Source organism: Cavia porcellus, unplaced genomic scaffold (assembly GCF_034190915.1).
Source record: "Cavia porcellus strain 051 isolate PalLab524CR breed Dunkin Hartley unplaced genomic scaffold, mCavPor4.1 scaffold_21, whole genome shotgun sequence".
Lineage (NCBI taxonomy): Eukaryota > Metazoa > Chordata > Mammalia > Rodentia > Caviidae > Cavia > Cavia porcellus.
The window spans coordinates 20344648-20354316 of record NW_026947504.1 but is presented as its reverse complement, the minus strand read 5'-3'; the positions used below and the strand labels follow the sequence as shown (position 1 = coordinate 20354316).

Below are 9669 nucleotides of genomic sequence, written 5' to 3'. Positions count from 1 at the left end.
TATCTATAAACCCAGTTGAGGTGGCACATGGCTGTAATTCCAGCACTCTAGGAACCTGAAGCAGCAAGATCACGAATTTAAGCTCATCATTTGGGCAATTTGTGACTTTGGAAGACTTTGTATTGAACAAAAAAATAAAAAGCAGCTGGGGATACAGCTTAGAGCAAAGGTCCTGAATTCAATTCCCAGTATGACAATTAAAAATTATCTCTAAATGTGTAATCAATTTTGGATCCTTAGGTCCAATTATTAGTACTAATTTTATTAATTACTGACATTATTAGTCAGTAAAAGTAAGGAAATGATGATAGAAAAGTAGAGGGGAGTCAAGTGATGTTTTCATTTTGAGAAATGAGTCTTTTGTGCAGTGCTGACCTTAATCACTCATCCTTGACTGACAAAAAAGATAAAGAAGGCCAAGAAAAGTTAACTGATTGTTGCACCGGGCCATTAAGTCTGTAACTAGTTTCACCTTACCTTGGGGGCAAAGAGACTTCAATGAATTGTGACTTGAACTGTCATATTTATGGCAAATCTCAGTCATCTTCCTTCCAAAATCATATCTGCAGGTATTTTTAGGGTTTATTTAAGGTTCTTCACATGTAGACCTGAACAGTCTTTTTGTGATCTTATTGCTTTTTCACCTTTAGGATGAGTTTTTGCAGAGAAGTTCAGAACTTGATTTTAATATGTCTTGTGCTTTTGTATATGAAAAAGAATTCTTCCATTTATGGGCTGCAAGGAACGAGTCGGTAGTCAGAGGAGACTGTGACAGAAGTGGATACAAAGGAGAATTGAGGAAGAAGCACACACAAGAAAGCAAACACGCCTCAGTCTAATGCCTCAGTCCAGTTCGTTCCCCACACTGGTGCAATTTCTGTGAGGAAAAGGATTTGGGTTTGTTTGGTTTATTACTTTACCTCCATATGAGAAGAACGCCTGACCCAATGTACGCCTTCAAATATTTGTTGAACAAACAAATGATGATACGGACTTTGATTAAAATGAGGCCTGATTTGTAGTTAAAGCTTAAAGATAATAGCAAAGGTGTATTTTATTCAGTACATTTTAAGGGAAGCCTTAGACCTTCAGTCCTTACCTTGTTTAGATGTAGGAGAATTGTACTACCGTTTGTGCATCATCTTGGTAACATTTCTAAGTAGTTGCCAGAACTCCCCAAATAATTCCCATATTAAAAATAATATATTTCTTTAGGGAAATTCCTCAAAGTGCAAAAGGTGTCATCAATTGATTTGTTAATAGCTGTTAGTGTTGTGGTTTATGAGAAGAGTTCAGGACTAATCTTAGTGCCTTTCGGTAACAATCGGCATTCACCTTGAAAGCATAAGACATCAATCCACAATTATACTTTTTTAAAATAAATACTGCCTTCCAAATGGGTTGGAGAGAGGAAGCCTGAAGTCATGTGGAAAAATGATGCTGTACTCATCTTGTGATCACTGTGCCTTTCTCTTGTGTGTCTTAAATTATTTTAATGTAAAGGATCAGATATTTGAACATTTCTAATTTGTCATGGAGGAATATACTTTAAACATAGTGGGGAAACATTTTATGAAAAAGTATTCTGTGCTTTTATCACAGTAGTGTCAAATTTCTATAAACATTTTCTAAACACCACTCTCAGTTTCTGCACTTTCTTATCATGACTTGGCTGCAAATAGTTTGTGGTTGGCACAAGTGTACTTTGAATTGCATGTTCTCTAGGAAGATCGTTTTAGGTGCCACCAAAATGCAGAGATGCAAGGGCATTCTCACATTCTTCCAGGCCTCTGCCACCGAATAGGTCCCATAGACAAGAGGAAACAAATTGAAATGCAAAATGTAACCAGTACCAGGGGAAATACATGCTGAGGTTTACTGATCACAAAAGGAAGGCTAGATGCCACTGGGAGTGATTCGTGACATGAGACATCAGTGAGGCTTTAGATAAGTGAGGTAGGGCCATGGAGTATAGAGAGGAAAGATCTACTCTAGATTGAAAAAAAAATGAGAAAAATTATGAAGACAAAACGTTGGGGATGGCTTTAGAGAAATATTTATTCTGGTTTGGGTTAGAGTACTGGAGTACTGCCTACTTTTAGCAGGCAGCATACTCTCTGGCCTTCCACAGAAAGTCCTTATACCCAGGATTATTTTACTCTTATGATACTGTGCACGCTGCTGTAATTTCATTTACAAATCTATTGGTCGTAAAAGTGAGAATTTATACTGGGTTGGGTAAGAACATGAGCCGTTAAAACCAGGCCTGTTTGAGTTTTTGTCATGACAGAAAGGCAAAAGGTGTACTGAGAGAAATTACAAGGACAAGAAAACATCAGTGCATCCCTGATGGCTTTGACGAAGGAGGGTCACCAACCAAAGGATTTGGAAGCTTCTAGAACTGGCAACAATTCCAGCACTAAGATAGGGCTTCAGTCTTACAACTGAATGGAACTGAATTCTGCCAACAATCTGACTACTCCTGGGTGTGAATGTTCCCCCAAGCCTCTAAATGAGAGCCAGTTCAGGTAGCACCTTGATTTTGATTTTAGGAGATCTGAGTCAGGGTTCTCATTTGAGTTCCTGTGGGTTTTGGACCCATAAAACTGTGAGATGATAAATAGGTATTTTAAATTGCTAATTCTGTGATAATTTATTATGCATTGGTAAAAATACAAGGGCATGCTGATGTTGTCTTTAAATATAGCACTAGTACAGATGTGAGAAAGCTCATTGTTATGCAGTTAGGGCAAGTGTCCTCAGGAACTTGCAGAGTTAGGCCCAGCTCTGGTCAAGAGATGGATTCACGCAACCAACCATCTCAGTTTTTCTCCTGTCCACTCTATTTTGGTAGTGACCAAGGGTAAAAACAGTAGACCAAGGCAGAGAAGAAAATCTCTTTGGCTCTCTCAGAAATAAATTCTCCAAAGTCTTTTTTCTTCTTTTTACTCTTTGAGATGGAATTACTTCATCTCTGAAGATCTGTTTGAAGTTTAGGTCTGAGCTTCACATTTCTCTTGTGAAGGAATGTCTAACAGCAATGAAAGAAAATAAAAACCGGTGCTTTGAGGATATTGCATGATTCATTCTGTTCCAGATTTTAGGGAGTATTATTCCACCTTCCCAGGGAAATGTAAATCCTGAACTCCTATTATGAGTTTGGAAGGAGACTCGTGCTCAGTTGAATTTCAGTTTAACTTTATGTTCCCCGTGGCCTTCGCTTACGGCCACTACCAACGAGCTGGATTTCTAGATGTGTGCGCTCCTCTCTTCCTCTGCTCAAATATGGGCAAAAGTTTTTCCTTTTGTTTCCATTAGTACAGTTTAGACAAACTGGAATTTCAAAATAACCAAGAGAAAAATGAAAACATACCCAGAAGGTATGTAGACCGTTTGATGCTCAAAGTGCAGGATCCATGTGTTACTGTGGAGCCTAGAACTGCACACATCTGCCATTCTCAGGAATACTCCTCCGTCCCGGCCCAGCCCACTGTGGCTGTCACTATCTACACTTGTCACTTGGATGCGGTCTTAAAAACATGTTCATATTCTTGAAATTAAAAGTCACTGTTTTTTTTTTACTATAAAAGCAATACCTGTTTAATATGTAACATTAAAGTATATTGAATTAGGAGGAAAAAATTAAAATTCTATAATCTCACCATCTATTTACACATATAAACATTTATTGGTGATCAACTCTACTCTCTTAGTTGCAGATTAGATAGCTTACCTTTCTTCATTAAGACCTGAAGAATGGGGTATCCTTCACCTCCCATGAGACCTCAGCTCTTACCTCGCAAAGTGAAGAGTCCAAAATATCACTTTGTCTTTCTATTAAGGCTTCTTTCTCTGGCTAGAGTATCGTGCAAGCACATATAATTCGCCTTGTTAAAGTTTAAGGCAGTTGAATTTTGAATTTAAATACTTGTAGATGAGAGTATGTCTGCCCGACTCACATTTATTTTACTTAGTTCCTGGGGGCATTTGAGAGCATGATTATTATGTAAAGGAGATAGTGGTAATCCAAAATAACATAATAATTAGAGTCCTCTTAGAACTTAGCTTACCTAAATATCTAATATGGGAGTATTTTCTTCATACAAGCTCATCCCATTACACATTGAGGAAGAAATACAAATAACGGATCATAGAAGGAGAAGGCTGCAAATGTGGTACAGATGGAGTTTCTATTTGGAGCCTGAGGGATGGTCCTTTTATCCCTATGCCTTAAGAATGCTCTGGGTTTGCCAAGAGAGAAGTGAAAGCTTTTTGTGTCTCACGGGTCTGACTTTAAATACCAAGGCTGTGTAGAGGGAGTAACCCACGAAGGCACTGACATGCACTAACATTTTGCTGGTGATTAATTGACTGTATCGATCCCTTCTGTCTAGGATAATGAGGAGGCTGAAAGAAACAGCATCTAGGATGAAAGTAGAGGTCCAGATTCCAGTGCATGGCCTAGAGTTATGTCCAAACCAAGCCTCAAAGCGAGGGACTTAAAGGGGAAATTAATGAATGTGACCAAGAACGCTGAAAATAAATCTCACCTACTACACTATTTTGCTCATGCTCAGTTCTGCCTCCCAGGCCTGTCCAATTTGTTCCTCAGACAGTCAAATAAATCATTATTCCACCAGCGATGATAACTGTTCCAAAGAACCAACTATCGGACACCGCCCAGACAATCCTCCAACTCTGAAGTATGCCAGACATTCTTGGCCCCTGTTTGGAGGAGTAAATGGATGAGGAGAAATAAGCACTGCTGATTGGAAAATGATTTTTAGAATGTGGACTAGGAGGCACTATTTCCATTTTTCCCAGGAGGACAGTCAAAGAACAGACAAGCTGATTATCTTCCTCCTGCACAGATGGAAGGAAGGGTGTCGTATAAGGACAAAGCTCTCTGACATGGACAATGTCTTAATTCTGAGTATTAACTAAACATTAAAAATATACAGCTGAAGGACTTCTGTAGTTTAAGGTTTTCTAAATTACAGTATTAAGACGATTATGTTCCCTTGGGACATCTAAAGAATTTTTTAGTTAAAGATCTTAAATAAATTATTTTGGATTATTTCCCCTCAATTGCATTTGGTTATTTTAAATTATAAATTAAGAAGAATGTTTTTAGATCTTTCTGTAATTCTATCTTGATTTTCCCTGGAATAAACCCCCATGGCATATATCGTTTATATTTTTAGTTATTATCCTAATATTTTCATAATCAAATTTGGTTTTCATACAGTATTCTCAAGTTTAAAATGAATACAGATTAAGTTTTTATAACCTGGTGTTATCTTTGTGTAATTAAAATTTTTGATAATGTTTTAAAAAACCAAGCAAGGCAATCATTTATGATTCTTCAGTTGAAAATCAGCAAAAGCAACAAATTGTCTTTTAAAATCATCTCTACTAAGGGCATACTTTTCTTTTCTTAAGGGCATATTTTTCCTAAAAATTTGTGTTTTGTATTTCTTTTTATTAGTGTAGACAATACTAAATTCTAAAACAACATGTATAATACTGTGTAAGGCAATTTATAACACACTTTATAGAGTAAGTTCTTCATTGGTAGCAATAACTCATACAGAAATGGTTAACATAGATCCTGCTTCTTCATGTTGAAGTTAGTCAGAATTTGGAAGGGAAAAAATCGACTTGGCTCCTCATATTTACCTTTAAATGACCAAGATCCATATACGAGTATGTGTTTCATTTACGTGCAGCAAACGAAGCTTAAATGGAAAAGGCTGCTGTATGTTTTTTCAAATTCTTTCTCCCACCAGTTCACAGTTAACCTGCATATACCTTTGTTCTTTGCATTTTGATACTGCAGTTGAATATTGTCTAATGCAATATGGGCAAATCAATGCATACTTTCATCGAGCTTGGTCTATTAATAATTTGTGTATCATTGCTAATTCTTATTCCCTACATCAGTTTGCTGGTTTTGTGTAGCAAATTCATCAGAAAATCCATCAATCCATCTATCCCTCAGGCCATCAGGAACAACTGAACCACATAGTGAGAAATGTTTTGGTTCCTGAATGATCCTCACCAGGAGCTAAGAATTAGACTTTGCTTAAATAATAGGTGAACTAATGTTGTGTACACCACTTGAGATTTGAGAGCTACATAGAAGTTAGTTTATTTATTCAAATGAATACAACCAAGAAGGGTTAGGATGTCTAATAGTCAGTTATAAAATCTTGAATCCTATTTCTCTGCAAAATTAAAGAAACTAGATTTCTACAAAATATGTATAATCTGCAAATGAAGTTGTGAAAGCTGGTTTAGTAAATAGGGAGCAGAAAGGGGTTGAAAGATGCAGAGAGGATTGGGAAAGAAAGAGGAATCAAAATATATCATGTATGGGTACAAATTTCCTATGATAAATAGGATCATTATATATTTTAAAATGTACCAATAAACTTAATAAAAAGTTGTGAAAGCTGGTAAGCATAGAAAACAAAGCATTCTAATTTCCATAGCCAATGAAAACTTAAAAGCAAAGAAAGCATGTATTGGATACAAACCAATGCCAAGAGTGAAAACCAGAAAAATAAAGTTGATAGTGGTTAAACATAAGTTATCTTACAGATAACTTAAAAGTTTGATCTAAAATGATCTCAAACACTTGCATGTTTGGAAGGTGACTGGATTAAGGGTCTCTACCTGACTTTCTGTAAGTTAGCTGGGTCCAGCTGGAAGAGGTGAGACCTGGAATGGTGTAGCTTTCTCTCCAGCTCCTCCCTTCTTTCTCTGATTCCTGGCTGCCATGAGGTAAGCAGCATCTCTGCGGTAGACCTCTCCACCATGTAATTTCTGCCCTGGAGCCTGCCATCTATGGACAGAAACTTCTCAAATGAGTCAAAATAAATTCCTTTTCTTTAAGTTGTGGATGCCAGGTATTGTATCTCAATGATCAAAAATGTGACCAAAACACATTTTTTTAATCGTGTGTTGTGTGCAAGGGAATGTTAACTTATATCCACGATCTATTTTCTTGTGGTTTATTGTAGATATAGTGGCACTTCATAGAATGTTATTTGATTCATAAATTCACCCAGATAAAAGCAAGAGGAGCAAAGCTTGTCTTTGGTGTCCTATACAGACATCAGGACAGTTCTTCCCTGGATTATGGGACCACATGCTTCTGCTGTGCTATACTTCCCTGACTTATAAGGGAAGGAAGAAGAACTTTAAGAGAATTGTGGAAGAAAAAAGTATGTACAAAATTAATCTACAGTTTTTGTTCCAATATTCTACGTATGTGCTTAAATTAGCATTTTAGTGGTGATTTATCTTAATCGAAAAATTATTGCATTATTTCTCAGAGAAGCAAAACTTTTTGCATACACTTTTCATTATCTTATGTAATATTTAATAGAATTTTTTTCCTGTGGCAGTAGACGATACTGTCAAAGATTGTGAGGTGCAGGGATTTATGATAATTACCCACTTGGAAGTAAGTGGCTGCATTATGTGTTTATTACCAGAGCCTGCCATCCTTGCAGTTAGGGTTCAGTATTCTCATAAATATTATTTAGATTGTTTTACAGAAGGAATCCTTTGTGTGTTTAGAGGAGGCAGGTTAAGACAAGACTATCTTTACATTTTGATGGCTCTCACTCCAAGTGCTGGGTATCAGTTCTCTGAAACTTTATTTTCCAATAATTAGAGCATGGCTGAAGGGTTGTTACACCTGTTTTCTTCTGTTGAGTACATGAATTTCTGGTTTGCTTCCTTTTTTTCTGACCTCTTCTATTTGATTTTACAGAGCCAGTCACAGTTGAGTTTAAGGGCATGGAGCTGCTATCTGTTAAACTCTAGAGACCTCCCTCACATATTATCCACCATTCTTACCTTTTTCCCAAGGCTTTGAGGCTATCAAAGATCTCCACAGCAAAGTGTCCATGCAAGATGGTTGTGTACAATATCTTATAGAAGCTCATCTGGAATAGCTCATTAACTCTGGGCTTAATTTAAGTGAGGCTGGATTGAAAGGTAGACAGCAGGCACATATACAAAAGCCTAAATGGGTCAAAAGTATTTGCTAGACTCTAATTTCTCCTTGAGATTATGTATTTTCTAAAATTCTCAGTGTTCAGTTCAAATGTGCTTAGATAAGTTTAGACTTGCTTTCCATCAAACGATCACACTTACAAGCCCATGATGAAGTTTGGAAAGCTAAATATAAGCTTAATTATAGCATAACTATCTTCTAAATGAAGCCTTGTCTAAGTAAAGATAGTTTGCAATTCTCTCTTCTCATTTAAAGAATTACCCTAAAACTTAGTAGCTTAAAACATCAACATTTGTGTTATGTCACCCCATCTTGTGACTGAGAAAAGCTGGCTGGGCTGAAGCTCACGTATGGAAAAGGCTGAAACCAAGATAGCTGCAGAGAACAGAGCAACTCTCATGGGGTAATAGACAGTCAGCCTGGTCACTTTTCAGAGGTCTCATTATTGAGATGTGACATTTCATGATTAAGATAGACTTGGCAGCCCAAACCATAGATTTGCCATCATTACTAAGAAAACTCAGCTCTGCAGATATTCAAGCGTGTTATTGTTGCAAACAGCAAATAGCAAGGTTAAGACTAGGACCTCATTTCTCTGACATAATCCTCGGAAGTCCACAAAAAAAGAAACAAACTCCTTCCTTCCTTTTTAGCAGTGAAGAGAAGGCATTTTTGTGCGAAGGCATCTTCCTGCACTTACAGAGCAGGTCTTGGCAACAATTTGCTCCTGGATTCAAGATATAAATGTTATCTTTTTCTGCTGTTTAATAGAAGTGAGCATTTAATATCAAATTTCATGATCTATAAATAAATATTTCAGAACTTACTTAGAATTACGAGCTGAATAGTTTCACCATTACATGCATTTTTAAACCCCATTCTTTAATTGTAGCAAAATATATCAAAGCATGTGGTGAAGTAAATTAAATACTTAATAGTGTGTAAGATTTATGACTATATTATGTATATATTATGTGATTGTATAATATATATCTTAGTTGTGTTGTATTTTATTGAAAGAATTTTTCACATGATCCTTTCAATCAATAAAGTCTCTGGTATCCTTTGGACATATTGATGGCTGGCTCCGAGCTGCTACAGAAATGAGTTCATTAAATCTTCTCAAGAGCCCTGTGAGGTAAGTATTACTGTTGTTTTGGTTTTAGAGATGGGGAAAACTAAAACCTAGAAAGCTGAAATGACCTGCCCCAGGACCCACAGACACAGTGGGAGAAAGCAAATTCTGCCACGACCAGTACTGCTTCCATCTCTGGAATATTTTACCCGTTGGGGGCCAGTGAAGAAGCCTAGTGAGGTGGGAATGGAGGGTGGGCGGTAATGGGTCCTCCATCTAGTGTGTTGAAAGTCCAACCTTTTAAGGGGCTAGGGAGCTGTGACCCAAATATTGACAGGGCCGGTGAAAGATCCATTTTTATCACCCTTAGACATATCCAGTTAGATCACTGATGTCTTCTGGATCTTTGTGGATGCATAAGGATAAGGACACATCTGTATCTGTAGCTCTGAATGGTTGATCTAAGTGTACTACTTTAGGTACACTGTCCACTGACCAGAAATGTGAACCAATGTAGATGTAGTAATGATTTGACTGTCAGTGGGTCTGAAATGTTGAAAAAGCT

The 9669-nt window shown here is 37.0% G+C and overlaps 1 non-coding gene across 1 annotated transcript; it reads left to right on the top strand.

Moving 5' to 3' along the window:
• The first annotated feature begins 325 nt into the window (after window positions 1-325).
• On the top strand, window positions 326-400 carry LOC111753797 (small nucleolar RNA SNORD83). Its single transcript, XR_002788580.1, has one exon. It is a non-coding gene; the product is annotated as a small nucleolar RNA SNORD83 (small nucleolar RNA).
• The last annotated feature ends 9269 nt before the right edge of the window (window positions 401-9669 follow it).